Raw genomic sequence first — 18,640 nt, 5'->3', positions numbered from 1 at the left:
GTCTATCTCCAGATTCGCCTTCCGTGACAAGGTCCCATTACGACTGTTGAAGTTATAGTTTTATATAGCGGATGTGGTCTAGAGCGCTGGAAATTGTAAATTTGTAAAACACAAATATTAACTGTTTTGATGTGTCCGAGTTGTATGGCAACATAGATCTTATAATGGTATCGACAAATTTACATGTCAAATAAGTTGGAACGAAATAAAAATAAGACGAAGATTTTATTTAAAGTCATTAACTTTAGTCAAATATTTATGTATTTTGAAACACTAGAATCCAATTAGTCGTGTTTGTATTACACTAAACTGCAATATAATTAATAATTTGTATTTAGTTTGTCTAAATCATTTGATGAGTCTCATACAGTGGCACTAAATCATCTGCATAACTGAAGTTTGGATATTTAAAGTATCAAGAACTTTAGTCAGTGTCGTAAAAAAATTGAACGTTAATCACAAATAAAACAATTTAACAGAGTAGCACTCAAACAGTCCCCTTGTCTTACACCTTTAATGATAGTTGTTTCACGGTGGGTATGGTTGTCCTGCTGCGAGAGAACGTTCTGTGCTGGTGATTTGGTCCTGTCAGGTGCTGGTGGGTTTGTTTACATTGTATCAGAACGGCAATAAAACGACTGTTTTGTTGCTTAATTTTTCTCTGATGCGTCATAAGTACCATGCAAAGTATATTACAACAATATTATATTGCAAAAGTCGTGCAAGTTCGTTAAACGGAATTGTCCTGACGCTGTGCTGGTGATAAGAAAAACGGTCTTGGTTCTGTGCTCCTATGTCCTGGTTCTGTGCCTTTATATTTTAGTTAAAAGTGGCATATATTCAAGATCATTGATGCTGTACTGTTATTGACTAATTAACTGTTGTCAGCTTTCTTGAAATTGACATTGTTGTGAATCTGTTTACTGTTATTATGAGAGAAAAAAATACACCTATTTTTTTATTTTTTTTTAAATTAACTGTAATCTTATTTATTGGCCTGTTAATGGAACCCTTCTTGCTCCCTTTTAAGATAAGAAAATATGTTTACGATTTTCGGGATTACGATCATTTTGCAAGATCACCAAAATACGTTGTAATTTATACAATACTTATATAAAGTAGATGATGTGGTATGTTTGTTGTCAATGGACAAATTTCCATAAGAAACCAAAGGAAGTATGGGTTAACAACCATACGTCATCGTACGACCTTCAACAATAACCCATAAAATAAAAATGTAAAAGGTTTTGCATAAAAATGGAGAGCAAAAATATAGGACAAAGGACTTTCTGAGCGTTTGAATCATATGTCTTTAGCAGCTTAAAACACATTTGTTTGTGAACAATTAAGTGCTGACTATAAGAATGACAATAGTATTGCAGGTTTGTTTGCTTGGGTATTTTTTTGGGGGGGGGGGGGGGATATAAGTTAGAGCGAGGTTACAGTGAACATTTTAAGCTTGGAATAGTTTCCCGTAAGATTTAAAAGTTGTATTTTGAAAGAAAAATGTATCTTATAGCTATTAAGAATCACTTACTGTATCTGTAAGATTTTTGCAACATATTTTTTTTGTCTGAACGGTTATCAGGTATTTTTTTCGAAAGTTCGATAGAACACTAAAAAAAATTCACTATTTTATGAAAGGTCAGACTAGAATATGTCAATTTCAAAAATTAAAATATCTCGTAGCTTCATACTAACAATTGAGTATAAAACAAGTATATAAGTTTAAAAAATAAATTCTTAGATTAAGGTCATAACAGTTTAAAACAATACAAATCTACACACACAAAAAACTGGCCTAGTTTGTCTTGGCGTCCGCAATTACAAAAAGATCTTTAAAACTTCTGAAATTAATTGGCCAAATGTTACCAAATGATTTTTCAAGAGTGAATATAGGAAAAACAATATTCATCAACAAACATGACCACGATCTGTTAAAATGTATTAGAGTTTTTAGTTACAGCCGATTCCATTGAGTATGTAGGCAAAGGTAATATTTTTGGTTAGCTTACTTGTTAGCTAAACCGTGAAGTCATTGTTAGGTAAGATATACTACCCTCCTTTCGAAGAAACCTGGTCCTACAGACAGAAATATGTGTCATTTATCGGACTAGTCTACGCTTAAAGTAGGGTAGTTACATAATCTAACAATGACTTTTCTGTTCAGCAAGCAAGATAACCAAAGATATTCCCTTTGTCTACACACTCATTGAAATCGGCTTTAATATTGCAAAAGTTCAAGCAATTAGGGCAAAACTTACCGAGTAAAAAAATCAAAAGGTCAATGTCTATCTACCTTGCACACTTCAGAAAATTCAGATCAGATAACGAAACTGGGTCCAGCAACATTTATAAGCAATTTAAGATTTTTACCCTTACAGTTTCCATTCACCACAAATATTCTCGTTACAACGAATCATTTTAAATACAGAAATACCAGTTGCAGCCTTTTGTTTATCTATTAATATATGTATACGGATAAAGTTATGAAAGGCAGCAGGATCACCATGGTGAGGAGTCCATGTCATTTGAAACAAATGCTAAGCATATATCTAGAAAGCGACAGATAATCATGACATTAAAAAAACTCTCTTCTTTTCGACTTTTTTCGAACAAATTGACACATAAAATGGATTATATAGTATTGTGGAATTTTTAACTTGTGTTCAATTCATTGGTTACACCTTTTACTAGGATAACAATCATGTCAAGTATGAGCTGGGTAAAATATTTCAGAAAAGAAGATGGAAATGTGAAAGTTTCCGTGCGTCAGGTGCAACAGCATACAAACAGCTAACATGCCTCGTCAGGGTGGAAGCTAAAAAGTCCACGAAAATTTGATTTAAAACCTTTATTCGTTCCAACAAAGTTATTGAGATTTTGTTGAGGATTTAACCATCTACGACAACAAGAACTTTTTTTTTTAGAATTTACAGCTCTTCTATTAATATATGCAAAGCAAACCATTGATAAAATTGCTTGCTATGATTGTTTAGATGTTTGTAAACGACAGGTAATTAGTCTGTTTATTATATACTAGAATTTGTTTGGACAATAAACATTAACTTCAATTCCTGTCAGTTTGTATTTGTCCAATCAAATCCCAGTATGTATTGAAACTCCGCCTACCTATTGTTTGAAAACATCCAAGCAAACATAGCAAGCAAGTCAATCAGTTTTGTTTTTTTGCATGCTTTAATAGAAGAGCTGTACTATATAATGCAAAGAAGCGTTTAAGTCTTTCGCCAAAAAATACTATCAATTTCTTTTTGTCCTATGTAAACTTCCGTACCATTTCCTTCCATTCATGATCATTAAATTGAACTGTAAAATATTTCTTGGTACCTTCTTAATTCCTTTATAAGTCTTATGTAAACATAATAATGACAATAACTGTTGTGAGCACAAGATTCACTGCACACTTTTAAAGTTTTGCTTCATCAAACATTAAAATGTGAACTTAAGTTTTAAGACTTTTTTAATCGACACGATTAGGATTTTTGTATATGAGAACATGGTTTATCTATTAGTTGAAAATGCGGCTTTGAACTAGCTTTCAGTATCTGCGAGCATTCGTTGTTCAATAATGTGCGTATTTGTGTTATTATTTTATGTGATAAATTGTTGTGTTGGTACACCACTGTAACAATGAAGGAGGAAATGAGGAGGGTTGGTTGGGTGGAAGTGGGGAGGGGTATTCGGAGCGCTAACAAACATGTCTATGCGGCATGGGCTTTGATCATTGTTGAAGCATCAATGTAAGGGGCATTTAATATCTTAATAAAACTATTCTTATTTTAGATACTATATATTGTTATCTGATATTGGACGACAGATGTTGCCCTTTTATGTAATTATGTAATACAAGTTACGATCATTTGAAAACACACATTAAACAGCCAAATGGATGCACAAGAGCTAAAATAGGAGTCATAGATCCTATTGACAACAATTATCTGCCCAATTTTATTGATTTTGTAACATTTGTTTCAAATATGACCAACTTCTAATCCGCCATCACCAGCACCGTATCAGGACCCACCAGCACAATGGCAGGACCCACCAGCACAATAGCAGGACCAATCAGCACAGAATCAGGACATGAATAAATTGAGAAAATGCTAAATTTTAATAAATTGCAATGTGTTTTCACAAAATAGTTTTGTCGTGTGGATTGCGATGTAGAAAGCGGACTCTATGAGCATTTTTGTTTTATTTTTTCAGTGCTTGATTTTCTGAAACTGAGCATTTTTGTGTTACTTACTGAAACAGTTTAGAGAGTCAACTTTTTAATGGTTTACATTTGAATCCATAAGAAACAAAATTGAAACATTTCAACTGTTTTCTTCCATTTTTTATGAGTGAAAACGTCAAAAATCATCATTTTCGTCTTTGTTTACATTTTTTCATTGATCACCAGCACCCGTCAGGACCGAATCACCAGCACAGAACGTTCTCTCGCAGGACAACCATACCCACCGTGTGTTTATTGAATAAATGCTCATTTTTACCCAAATGGGGTTGAAGGCATACATAAATCAACATACTAATTTTACAATACATCTTAAAAAAACAAAACAACAAAAGAACAAAACATTATATACATATATGTATAATGGGGAAATACAAGTGTCAGACAATTGAACGTAAATCGTAACTCATAAATAATACAATTTAACAAAGTAGGACTCAAACTGTCCCACCTCTAATAATGGGGAAAACAGAGTGTTCATTACAAATCGTCAATGAAGACAGACACAAGCTATACATATTTGTATATACAGTATGAAATTTCACACTAGCACCACCATACTTCAATGTATACATATAACAGTCCATTATGCCAAACAGATAGAAAGCTCCACCAAAATATATAAATATAAATGGTCTTGGTTTATTATTCAATACACAAGACGCGTGTCTCTTCAACATAAGACTAATCAGTGCATGACCCTCAGATCAAAATAGTTTGAAACCCGAAAAAAGTTTAAAATTGAAGACCATTAATATTAAAAGACCCATAATTTCCTGGAAGTTGCGCCAAATACGGTTTTGGTAGTATATTCCTGGGATAAACAAATCCTTGATATTTCTAATAATTCATGCTTTTGCAAACGATAAACAGGTTGGAACAACCCCGACTACAGGGATTCTCCTAAATAAAGGGACAAACCCGTAAAACAGGTTTCCAAAAAACCTGCGAATCTAGGGACGGATTAGAAATTCGAATTGGAAACCTTAGCTAGAGATAAAAACCTTCCACAGTTGGTGTAATACAAGACAACAACTCAGGTCTGCAGTCAGGATTAAATATTTCCTCTGCTTATTGAATGTTAAAACAAAAATGAATGTTCAATGTTTGATATCAAACCAACTTGACACCCGTTTGTTAAATACCTAATTATATTCACCTAGTTTATTTATTGATCTAAACTACGTGTTTTTTAATTATAATTATTTACTTAATAGCTTTAAAATACATATCCTAATGGGGGTAATTTCCTGCTGAAACAGCACATGATATTGAAAAATTTCCAATATTAATACCTTTATGTTATTTACGGCTTTCCGGGAAAGATAGAAAATAAAAGAAAAGACGCACACAAATTAAATGTCCGATTTACCATGTACTTTTATAGTAAAGAACACCATGTTATCTACGCAATACTATTTGAGTTAAACCTATAATTTAGAGTAATTACAGTCGCTTTTAATAATGTTATTTGGTACGAAAGACTGGAATATTATCAACATTGATAAAACAACAAGTATGTTTTGTCAGGAATAATGCCTTTGTTTAATATTAACTACCCTTTACGTAAATTCGTCTTTATGCCAAGCATGTGGTGAAACTTGCTGCATGATATACTGCGCTATCGAGCAAATTCTGCGTTATTTACCAAAATCTCATATTTTATTATATATATTGTAGTGTGGACGTCTGTAACATCATTTTGATTTGCTAAAAAGGCATGGCATGTAATGTTTTCACTTTCGTTGAGAAATTTTCTTGATTTTTTTACACTGTAATTAATTAAGAGGGCAGGTCAAAATTACATTAACATGTTTAAACCTGCAAAAATTGGACACATTTGGCTTCATTTTACGTGCGTCCATCTCAGTCGTGCTAATGATTTCAAATGCTGTTTACTTGTGTAGCTTTTAAAACGGGACCTTTAATAACTGAATATGGTTGAAACAGTAAAAGAAATATCATTACATTGTAGTAGTTGCATAAATTTTGTTATCTCAGTGCAGCATTAGGCTTAAATTAAAATATTGTTTGTTTGCCCTTTACCGACCGACCCTATAAATTCGTTCCGACTGAAAATCTTTTATTTGTATTTACCAGCAATAGTTTATTTTAATTTTTTTTTTTTCGTTCCTACAGAAAATCTTATATTTGTATTTTCCACTCAAAACTTTTTTTACCGGAATCCACGTGTTTTATCTTCCCCGTATAAGGTTAAGTCCATTAGGTATCACGTAAGCGTTTGGCATGAACACTTGCATTTAGATCAAATGCATAGAGATTCAAAGCATTTGATTGAAGTCGATGTTGAAATATGACGAACGTTGCCATTTATACTTGAAGAGCAGGGTTCATTCAAAAAAGTTTGTCAAATACAAAATTATCAACGTGTGTACAAAATATTTTGATAACGGATGTTGTATCCTAAGGATGACCTTTAGTGATCCGTATATCAGGATGATTATGTTAACGCTGCCTTCTACCAGCTTTGACATGTTATTTATATCTGACATGAACCGAAGTCCTGTAAATTGGAGAATAATTGGCAGTAAAATCGCCAAATTTTCTTTGCAGACCATTTATAAATGCGATGTAAAATACGTGACATTTGAGTTTCAAGCCTTTTAGATGTTTATTGATAACATGAGGACACACGAAAATTTAATCACTCGGTCTCTAGGGTTGTAAGTAAAGGAAGCTAAATGCTTAGTTTTAGCTCTTTTAACTGGTTGCATGATGATGATGGTGTGAAATGCACTGCCGTGCAGTGGCTTTATATTCTAGTCAAATATTTTTTTTTATTTCAGATATCATCTTTGATAATTTCAGTTCAAATTTTAATAAAATTGGTAGAATGTCGGAATAACACATGCTATAGATGGGGGTAGGAGGGTCCTGATCCTGAAATCCCGGGCTTTAAAACACGAAATCCTGAGCTCCCGAGTCTTAATAAATTTAAATTCTGCATCCCCAAATTCGAAAAACAATTCCTGGAAATCCTGAAATGCCGAGCTTAGAAACACCCGATCCAGGAGTCCCGATAAAGGTCCTACCCCCCCCCCCCTAATAGATTGCACATTGTACAGCTGATTCACAAACCATGCTAGGGAAATATATATATGATATTAATAAATCTTTCGGTCAAGTTAAGCGTACAAGGTACAAGTACGTAGTACAGAATATCAGTGCAAGTTAAAACTTTTAAAAGTTCCAGGCATAATTGTTGAAAATGTGCTCGAGCCCTATATTTTGATATTTGAAAACAAATAGTAGTGCATATGAATTAACTTCACATTCTACATGATAATTTTTTTCATAACTTCCTGGGACTATTCAGATATTTAATAAATTGAAACTTTATTGAATATATGAATGCACATTTTTACCCATATGGGTTGAAGGCATAAATCAACATAATAATTTTACAATACATCATACAGAAAAAAAAAACAACAAAAGAACAAAACATTATATACATATATGTATCTATCTATTGTTGAGTCCACCGTCCTCAGTGACGATGACTTTTTAACAAATGAAGCAGCATACTGCATAATAGACGGACAAGAAAGACATAAAACCAATTTATCCAAATTATCCATATTATCTATATCGGAATAGATATTTCCAACTTTCTGCAAAAATTCAAATCTTAAATCTTTATTTTTTGTACATGTAAATAAAAAATGCTCTTCATCATCTATTTTATTAAGACAACAATGTTGACATAAACGTTCTTCCCTTTTTATATTTTTGTATCTACCCCTTTCAATTTCCAAAATATGGTCGCTCACCCTTAATTTAGTGATTTTTTTCCTTATTTCAAAGTTATTCTCTTTAAGTAAATAAGGCTCCGTTTCATATTTCTTTTTGAATTTACTGAAGATAAATAATTTATTATTTTCTGTTAAAGAATTTAATTTTTTAAAGAACCGCTTTTATAGTTTTCTTGCATAATCTCTTTCATGTGTTTATTCATTTTATATTTTTCTTTTATAAAGTCAGTATTTTGTATATCAGATATATTTAAATTATTTTCATGAGTAATATTTTTTACAAAGGTATACCAAGAATAGGTTCCTGTTTCATCCAACAGTTTAGCTGAGCAATATGCATCATATAACAACGGATTAATTTCTGTGTTAGATACTCTTGCCAAATATTTTAGTGCTTGAACCTTTACATATACATCTAGTGGATATTGTCCCAACTCTGCCCTTGATGCAATGTTTACTGCTTTTTAACTAAAACCTAGAACAAAATTTTAAATTCACCTTTTCAATAAAGCTATTATCAATTGATGTTAGTAAATCAAAATCTTTACGATTATTTATTGCTCTACTCTAAGTAAAGATCAGTAAAATGGATCATTCTTAAAACAAAAGCAAATACAGACAAAAATAATATCATGCAGATATTGTATCTATAAAATAAAATATTATACCTACCTGCCTACCCATGAAAAAAAAATGTACCGAGCAACGTTATTTTATGGGAAAGAAAAAGAAAATATTTTACCTACCCTGTTTCCAAAAATGGGGGTCGGAAAAGGGCAAACAAACAATATTTTAATTAGGGCCTTATTGTAGCAGACTTTTTTCTATATATTTTTTTTTTTCATTCTTTAAATTCCAGCAAGAACAAAATTGCAGATAACTCGATTCCACAGCATATTATCTTTGCATTTGAGGCCGTTTTCACGAAATATAGTAAAGGCATTTTTATTTGAATATAGAACAGATCAAACACACCTGCAAACCAAAGACACCATCCACGATTGTCACTTTCACAATTCAACAAACACGACTAATCAATAATACTCGCAAAAGTTGATTTTTATGGAGTAATAACTAGAAACCAGAACAGAGTAGATTCATGTGGGTCAATATTCCGGCATTGAAATTGTTATAAAATGCAGATGTTTAAAGAATCTATTGCTTATTACTAATGGTCTTTCATAAGTAAATTTGAAACATTATACAACGGCTTCAAGGTCGTACACACGTACACGAAATGCTAGGTGTAAAACGAGAATTGTATTTCTCCACGATTTCCATGTGCTCTCTGCTTTTTTATATAGCACTGACTTAAACTACCCTAATAATGTATGATATTCAAGAGTAACTCTTTAAACAAAATTAGTTCACAAATCCTGTTTAGAAAAGGTTTAGATAAGAGATTAGTCTATTGAACATGTTGAAACAGCAACGGGTCTTTGCTGACAGTTGGGTAACATCAGTTAGGTCGTGTTAAATGACAATCTCTCAACATTTAATATTTATGACAACTATTGTTTCACTTTGGTGGTCTTCGGTTGTTGTCTGTCCTTTGTTCGAGTTGTTCTTTCTCTGACACATTCCCCGTTTCCATTCTCATTTTGTTATATTTGAAGTTCCATTTAGCGTCTTGTCAACATTTGATCGCCGCTCTACTGATAATATTTTAATGCTCATCTGGATAAAGTTCAGAAATACAAATAATTAATAATGAATGAATGAATGAATGCATCTTTTATTCTCGTTGAAATACAAAGTTACAGAGAATGGTACACATACACAAATAGACAATACATGCATGTGTGAAATACTACATGTAAGTTACATATTTTAACTAGGAGGACATACTTTCACATTTATAATTTTAATAAATTTACAGTTTTTTCTAATTGTACAGTATTTGTAGAATTGAATAAAACATTGAATTTGTATGTGTTTGGAATTTTCCAAATATAATCGTATAACATTTTTTTTCTATAAGTTCATGTGTCATCTTTTAAATATATTAACAGTTATGCCTTCCTTTCATTTTACGTTTTGTAATTTTCTTTCTTATTTATTTATTTTATTCACTTGCAAGTTAAAGGGGCACTAGCTATGAGATATATAAAAAATCTAAAGTTTGATTTTTTTTTGTTCAATCAATAATGAAAGTGAAAATGCAGCCAAAAAGGTTCAATTTTGTCAAATTACGCTAAGAAACATTGATAATTAGTTATTCACTTGCAAGTGAATGAGTCGACCTCTTTAAATCCGTATTCATGTGAACTTCAATGTAACCCCTAGCTAGAGATTGACAACGCATGCATTGTACGTGTACTGGTTATTAAGAAAAGGAATGTCAACAATAAAAGTGAAACTACGGTAAATCATTTGATTACTAAGTCGATGTACATAAAATCATTCTTATACGGTTAAAAACAATGAGAAACATCTATTTTTAATCTATAAAACAGACCTATACAAATCCAATTGAACGTGTTGGTTTAATCTATTCATATCTTTATTTATTTTTACATCGCTTATATGGTTATCTGAGGTCAAATCGATAGTTAATTAGATGTCGTATGGACTAAAATACACACGAAACGAACCTATATAGTATCTACCCCATGCTCTGTCAACTGTTTATTTTAGACTTCTGATAGTTTGGATAAATGTTTTACATTGTTATAAATCAACTATGAAAATTTGAGTCAAATCGGTGACCATGAATTTGACAGCTAGTGCCCCTTTAAAGACGACACATTACAACGATGTCAGCGGAAATGTTTCCAAACTGAGGACTATTCAACAACTGGTCATAAACTAACAATGACAAACCAGCCCATGACCTGACGTTTTATTATGAACATTAAACAAATTTGTTAATTGTAACAAACAAATATACTACTGTAAACTTTTATTGTTTTCAACTGTGGTCTGGTTTGCTGCTATCAAAACAACACAACTAGAAACATATATAATGTTGGCATTAATCTCCCCCATTTCTGTGCACACATGCAAGCTTTACATAGAGAGCTAATAAGGTCTTTGTCTGCATCTACTGCAACAGCTCGATAATCTTCCTTTGTGACATTACGAATCCAATCTTTAACATTGTTCGGACATAGGATATCGGAATACACCGGTATAACTTGACGTAGGCTTCTCAAAATGTTTTAAATCCTTCCAAGTTTTTCTTGTCTTTGGTCTTAACGTATGCATGGCTGTGACTGTTCGGTCAAAGCTTGGTAGTTTATCGGGAGAATTAGACAGCTGGTATTTTGAGAACTCATCAAAGAGTTCTGTTACATTCTCATCTGCTATGGCCTGTGGAAACCTCTTGGCCAGATTTGAAACTGACATTATAGAAAAATAGTTAAAATATAATTTCAATACCATCGAATGTCTTATCAAAAAGCTAGTTCTTCTCTCAAACATGTTGTCATGATTAATAATGTTCAAGGTGCGTACTTCTTCGTATTTTAAATATCGCCTTTAAATTAGGAAAATAAACAATAAATTTGATTTATTATGATTGTCATCAAAAGTAAACCTGAAGTAGGTTCATGTGTATGCAGATTTCAATCGGGGATACTTTTTAATGATAATTTACAGGAAAAAAAACGTCAGATGTTATCTTGCACTTCATCATAGGGTAGATGAAGGCAATGTCCTGTAAGGTGTATTGGAACTTGTCAACCATCTTTGAAACAATCTTTTTATAGAGGTTTCTATCTGCTATGAAAGTATAAAGATAAATATATGTGATTAATCATGTACAGTTTAAATATGACAGTTTGCACCTGGTTACATTTGACGTGGCTCGGTACTTTTGCATCCCGTGATTGTGTTGATACGCTATGGTAATTTTGGTATTCTTTTCTGTCTTGTTTGCTAATGTGCTTTGTCTATATGCCCTTTTTTTATCTTTGTAATCATATTTGCTAGTTTTTGTAGCGATAAATACTATAACACAATGCTAAATGCTGTAGTCCCCTTTTTATGTTGTGTTTACCTAGTACATCGCTGTCAATATTAAGGACTTTATTCAATAAAATTCCTGTCATTTAAGTGCATGATAGGTATAAAAGTAGGTTTTATCCCCCAATTATATGGAAGAACTTGCCTATACCAAGTCAGACATATGACATTTCAATTCCATTCGTTTGACATGTTTGAGATTTTGATCTTGCCAATTCCCTCGTCGTTTTTTTTTTTAACTTATTTTCATGTGTGAAAAAAAATTAATTGAAATTCTCATATACAAATTTTTTAACAATTAAATTGCCTAATACTAACTTCAAAAAGTAAATTAAGTCATTTGAAGCATAATGCAACGGATTTACGGTCGTAACTTAAAAATACAAATATGTATCACGTGTTATTAATACTCGTTGAAAAACTGACTTTGGTTGGTTATATTTAGATGCTCAGTACTTTTAATAAAGCAGCTATTAAGTCATGCTACGAAAAGGACTAATCTCGACGCTGAGGCTGACAAATTGGACTTTAAATTTGAGGACGGTATCAAAACATTGATTATAGAGTTAAACAGGTAAAATTTAAGTCCTGTGCGTCTTGGTTAATTTAAATCACTTTTATCAAAAACATCATTATCTAACATCCTATTTGACAATTGCTTTTGTGATATCATTGCTGGCTATCATAAGACGTGAAAAATGTAGAAGTGGGTGTGCTAGAAAAAAAGGGACTAAGAGTTTTACAAGTTCACTCATCCTAGATTGATAATATATACTATTTTAGCCAGTGAAATATTAGTTTTATTGTTGAATGACAGTTCCTGAAAAAAGAAATCAATCTTTTACATTTTCTTCTTTTTGCTCGTAGTTAAGCTTTTAGTTGATTGCGTCCAATTACCTGTGTATGAATGCATTGTCTGTATCCGTGTCCGGAGTAAAATTGTACTCAAGGTTCCGGCGATTGCAGCTAACGCTGTAAGTAATGTATGTCACCGCATAGATGGTGCCAATTTTCTACGGTTGGCCAAAACATATTTGGGGAATAGAAAAATAGTCACTTGGTCTTCTGCCGACCGGCAGTAAAACGCTTGACGAAGTGGGGCATCCGTTTGGCTGTGCGGGATGTATTAAGTTCGCAGTCACGTCCGGTCAGAATGGGACCGTTAAATCCGATGTCTCGTGTAAAGAGAGTGCCACGATCGTTGTACGTTAAAATCCTTGTAACAACTCTTTGAGGGTCCTGTTGCAAGGCAAAATTTCTGTCCCTATCTAATATGCCCTCATTTTCTAGTGGCAGTCCACATTTCCCCGACCATCATCCCATATGTCCTCTATTGTGACAAGACCTACCCATTGTTATCATTGTGAACTTGATCTCGTCCTGAATATGCATGAAATATTTTCCACTGGACGTTAAGCAACCAACAATAAATCATATTTGGGCATATATTTCCCAAAGAATTTGAATCAAAGCATTTATTTGTGCTCTGACAGCATGAACAGAAACGTCAAATAGTAAAGACAGCATTACATAGCAAAGTTAGCTTCTGAACCACAAAATTACCAATAGACGGTTGATTGGGGAAAGTGAATGTGGTCGTCCTGGGATATGATCGTGTATTCTATGTCCGAATACGCCTAACATATCCGAGAGTGTATCTGGTATCTCTCCACATACCCGAAAACATTCGTAACGGTGATTGACAACCATTGCACACCCGACCAAATTTCGTTTCTAACTGCAGAAATTCTGCAGTACAAATCAGTTATTTGATCTGAATGGAAGGTCCTTATATTTTCAAAGTCTACGATCTTGAGGTGGAATATTTAAATTGTAAATCCGTACTAGTTTTCTTGCTCTGTTTTGGTCAATTTTTCCTTTATCTAAAATTACATGCAACAAAATTTGTAGCATTGTATTTAAAAAAATTTCCAATAGTATTATACCACCAATATTATGTTTTATATTATATGTCCTTTTTTTTTGTGATACATAAGCTCTTAGAAAATATGATGGGAACACGAGATGGAATGAGTTGCCCGTATATGTGATATAAGATGTTTTGATTTTTTTTGTCAAATTTTACATGCATATTTCTTTATGTCGTAGGTTTGCAAAATATGACCGTCATCTTAAACCAAACAAATTTTCTACATGTATATAGATATAGGAAGATGTGGTATGAGTGCCAATGAGACAACTCTCCGTCCAAATAACAATTTATAAAAGTAAACCATTAAAGGTCAAGGTACGGCTGGTTGTTTTTATTAATTTGGTTGGCGAGGAAACATCCGTGTTCTTTTTCCAATGAAGAGCAGAAAAACTGCCGAAGGCAACCATGGATCTATAACACATGGAGAAAATCACGCATTGGGGGGAGGGGGGTACATGTGTTCCTTAAACAAAAATGTTTGTTCCTCGTGCAATACGAATTATTTATAATTCGGGCATGTTTTTGTTTTTCAACTCTGAATTGTGGCAGAAAATGAGCGTGTGTATTTCTGAACTTACATTTTTTCCATTAGCAGGAATACGCAAAAAACAAACGAGCTTTCCCCGGATATGCAAGCTTTTTTTCTTTTTCATTTATTTGCACTTATATCTGAACTATTTATATGTACATAATGATAAAAATAAGAACACTTCTCTATTTTAATTTGAGAAAAAAAAAATTGAAAGTAGTTTTGATATACAGAAGGCTGATAAGTAGCCTCAAGTAATTTGCTTTCAATAAGAAAGTAATGTACGGCCACTTAAAATACGAAAGTCTTACTGTGCCTTAAATAAAACATCGCTTTTTATTTGGCTCTTGGGGTTATAAAAAGAATGGGTGGTATAAAAAAAAAATATATGTATAATTTAAAGGTGAAGGTGTAACGTTTTTGTCCAACAGAAACTTATTAGACCATTGGTTTTCCGGTTTGAATGGTTTTACACTAGTAATTTTGGGGCCCTTTATAGCTTGTTGTTCGGTGTGACCAAGGCTCCGTGTTGAGGCCGTACATTGACCTAATAGTTTACTTTTTTTTAAATTGTTATTTGGATAGAGAGCTGTCTCATTGGCACCCACATAACATTTTCCTACATCTATTTATTGCTATTGCTAAAGATGAGATGATTATGTTTTTAAAAGCATGTGAGGCCAATCCATGTTCATGGACAAACACGTAATTGCTGAAATGATGGTCAATGTGACGGGTTTACATCAGTACCTACAGGATTTGTACAGAAGGTACACTGTCAAGAATATAAAAAAGCTGAGAAAACACCTGTTGAAAAATTCGCTGATGACGAAATTCGGTATATTTTTAAAAAAAAAATCTTATTCTATGGAGAGGGAATCAGGTAAACATCGCATCTTTATGTCACTGTTTGGCCTTCAATAATAAGTTAAATCCATACCACATAGTTAACTAGTAATTTATTTTGAAATAGTTGGATATTGCAACCTTTGTTTTAACTTATCTCTATTAAGATGTCTCATTCAAAGTCAAACCATATTAGCTTAAGATGAAGGATTTTAAACAAATCTTTAAGACCATACCTTATTAAATGAAGCTTGACCTAGTAACTAAGTAAGTAAGAGTGTGTTAAGAAAGTTGCTCCATCTCAAAATGCTGGAACTCTGAAAATAAACAGCAACCCGAGTCGTCTCAGGTAGACACCCACAGAAAAAAAATTGACTGATGGCATGAGCAGCAACGATACTAAAAAATTGTCAACGTCAACCCCACCGAAAAGAGGAAACGCGCAAAACGCACAACTGTTGATCTTGCTAGAGAAAATCAACTTCTGTATATCAAGTTTATTAGAAAAACTATGGCATGCCAAAAATCCTTTAAGACCTAGGAGTGACTAAACTCTCCTGACCGTGAAAGCAGTTTAAATAAAAGGGTTAAAAACTCCATATGAGATTTAGAGAAACCTCAAGCATTGTGAGCTTGAAACGGCTGGCCAATTCCCACAAAACGTTTCAGGAATTAATAAAATACAAAATATCTGGATAAGGTGGTGTTGAGTTGTAAATGCAAAGCCATTATGCAATGCATTGGAAACTATGCAGGGATGTTTTACCGGCGAATAGTGAGTCATATTTTACACAAACCTCTTGCTGTTCTGAACATGCATGAAATATTTGCCACGGGACGTTATGCAACCAACAATCACAAACCCCTATTTAAGAAAATACAAAATGATCTGAAACTGTTTAAATAAAGTTAAAAAAAAATACATGCATTCGAAGCTATATATAGCTATATGACCGGGAGTAAAAATACATGCATTCGAAGCTATATACAGCGATATGACCGGGAGTAAATTTTCTAAATCTATAATTCAACATGTTTTAAGTTGAGATTGTTTTAGGTGTTTAAAACAGATAAAACTTAGGTGGCAAATTACTTGACACATAAATACACTCCTTCGTTTGCTTTCCATAACTATATATATAAAAAAACCGTTATATACATATTCACAACTTATAATACTTAACCTTACGCGCAAATCTACTGCTTTTACATGACCGCCCATTGCCCGCCCCCAATTGAATTATAGTTTTCTTAAAAAATATATATTATCGGTTTATTAATATCTATTTCTTATGGTACACGTGTTATTGCATATTCGTTCCAACTTGAAATGCCTCCTAAAGGATCAACGCCGTTTTTAAATAATATTCCATGTGTAAACAGGTAATCTGTTTTGTGTTGAATAATTTCAAACTTGTTAACTAAATGTTAAGTGCAACATTCGCAGCCCCACAATAGGTGTTCATCTAGATAAAAATATATAAAAAAAACACAAATATTTCAGCATTTAACATTTATTTAATGAGTTGACCTTTTCCGTAATTGTTTACTCAGTTTAAAAATTATACTATAAGTAAGGGAAATGAGATGGTCGAAAATTGAATAAAGAAACACATAATTCCCGCAACTGTTGCGGAAGAAATTGTCAAAACAATCATTTGAATTATTTAAGACACAATGTTCATAGAATCACTATATAACATTTGATTTACTCTAACCTTGTCTAACCTTCAAATTACAATTACAAAATACAACTCCGTTTTTTTCGTTGAAGATATGTAATTTACGCGACATAAGTAAAAGACAAGTAACAGAGTTATGAATACAGAGCGGATCTAGAAATTACATTATATAAAGTATGGAGCACATTCAACAGTTGAAATAAATATAAATCGCGTATTGCGACACTCCCGACACAGAAATTTGGGTTTTAACTATAACGTTCAGAATATTGTTGTCCTGTTTCGACTTCAGAAAAAAACTTCTTCGTTGATATACAATATAGTTTTATACGCACAAATTTAAAAAAGCAATGGCCAAAAATCGTTATTTTCCCTTCTTTTGGCGTTTTCTGTGCTCTTTTACCCCCCTCAGCACACCCACTTTCTAAAATTAATGGTTTTGAAGTTCATCCACACAAACTTCTAACCTAAGGGAATGTTTTAACGTGATAAGTAGCTTTCCAAAACAAAATTTAGAAAATGGGAAAATAGCCAAAAAAACGGGCCTTATCGTAAATTGTCCTTCGTTTTACAGAGCAAACTTTAATATATAATTTTATAGCGTACACTATATAAGGGTTAAAATTTGCGGCCTGAGCCACTCGGGTCTTAAAGCATTTACACAATAGTATCCAACGGATAAATACAACGGTTTAGACTTTTTATTGTATTACTCCATCATAAGTTCTTATCGTTGTGCATTTGTTCGAATTTCTTCTCTCATAATATCTTTACTTGTTGACCTTGTTTTTTTTTTATCCTGAATAGGCACGATAATATCGTCAGTTAAAGTTGAGAAATCTGATTGATGTGATATACAAACCGGAAATTTAGGTCTTGTTCTTGATCTCATTAAGCGATTTTTTGTGTACAGGAATTTATTGAAGCTTTCATTTAAACGTAACGGCAGGTAGCACACTGTCCTATTGCGTTCCTTTTTGAATGTACGGAGATAGTCTCTCTTAAACAATGGTGTATCATGTTAGGCGTAAAATTTGACGTAATTCTAGCAATTAACAAAATTCCTTAGAACAGTTTGATGAGAACTCGCTTCCGCTATCAGTAATAATTGTATCACAAACACCAAATTGATAAAACATATCTAAAAGAGCATATGATAGTAGTTAGTAGTGAAACTGGCATTGCGTCACAATTTGCACATGTATATTACTAAACATATCTGTAGAAAAAAGTAAAACTCACAAAAATACTGAAATCCCGAGAAAAAAGTCAAAACGAATGGACAACATTGTCATATTTCTGATTTGAACCTTGTTTTATAGCGCTAAACATCTCCCTTTTATGACAGTCGCATCAAATTCCTTTAGTTTTACAACGATGCGTGAACAAAACATTATACATAATAGTTTAAAAAAAAAGTCAAAATATGCGTGTAACAATATTCATCACTGTGTTACAATCTGAAATGTCAATAGGTGCCTAATCACGTGACACACATTACTCCCTCAGGCAAAGTTGGCTTTAGATGAATTTGGTTATTTATTTTAGGTATTTTTGACATAAAGCTCTTCAACGATTTTCGGTACTTATACATCTTCGGATTTCAAATGTTTGGCTTTGAGCGTTCCTGATGAAGGTAAATCCAGAAAAGCG

This window comes from Mytilus galloprovincialis, chromosome 5, assembly GCF_965363235.1.
Source record: "Mytilus galloprovincialis chromosome 5, xbMytGall1.hap1.1, whole genome shotgun sequence".
Taxonomy (NCBI): Eukaryota; Metazoa; Mollusca; class Bivalvia; order Mytilida; family Mytilidae; genus Mytilus; species Mytilus galloprovincialis.
The sequence above is the reverse complement of the archived record's forward strand: the minus strand, read 5'-3'. Positions refer to the sequence as shown.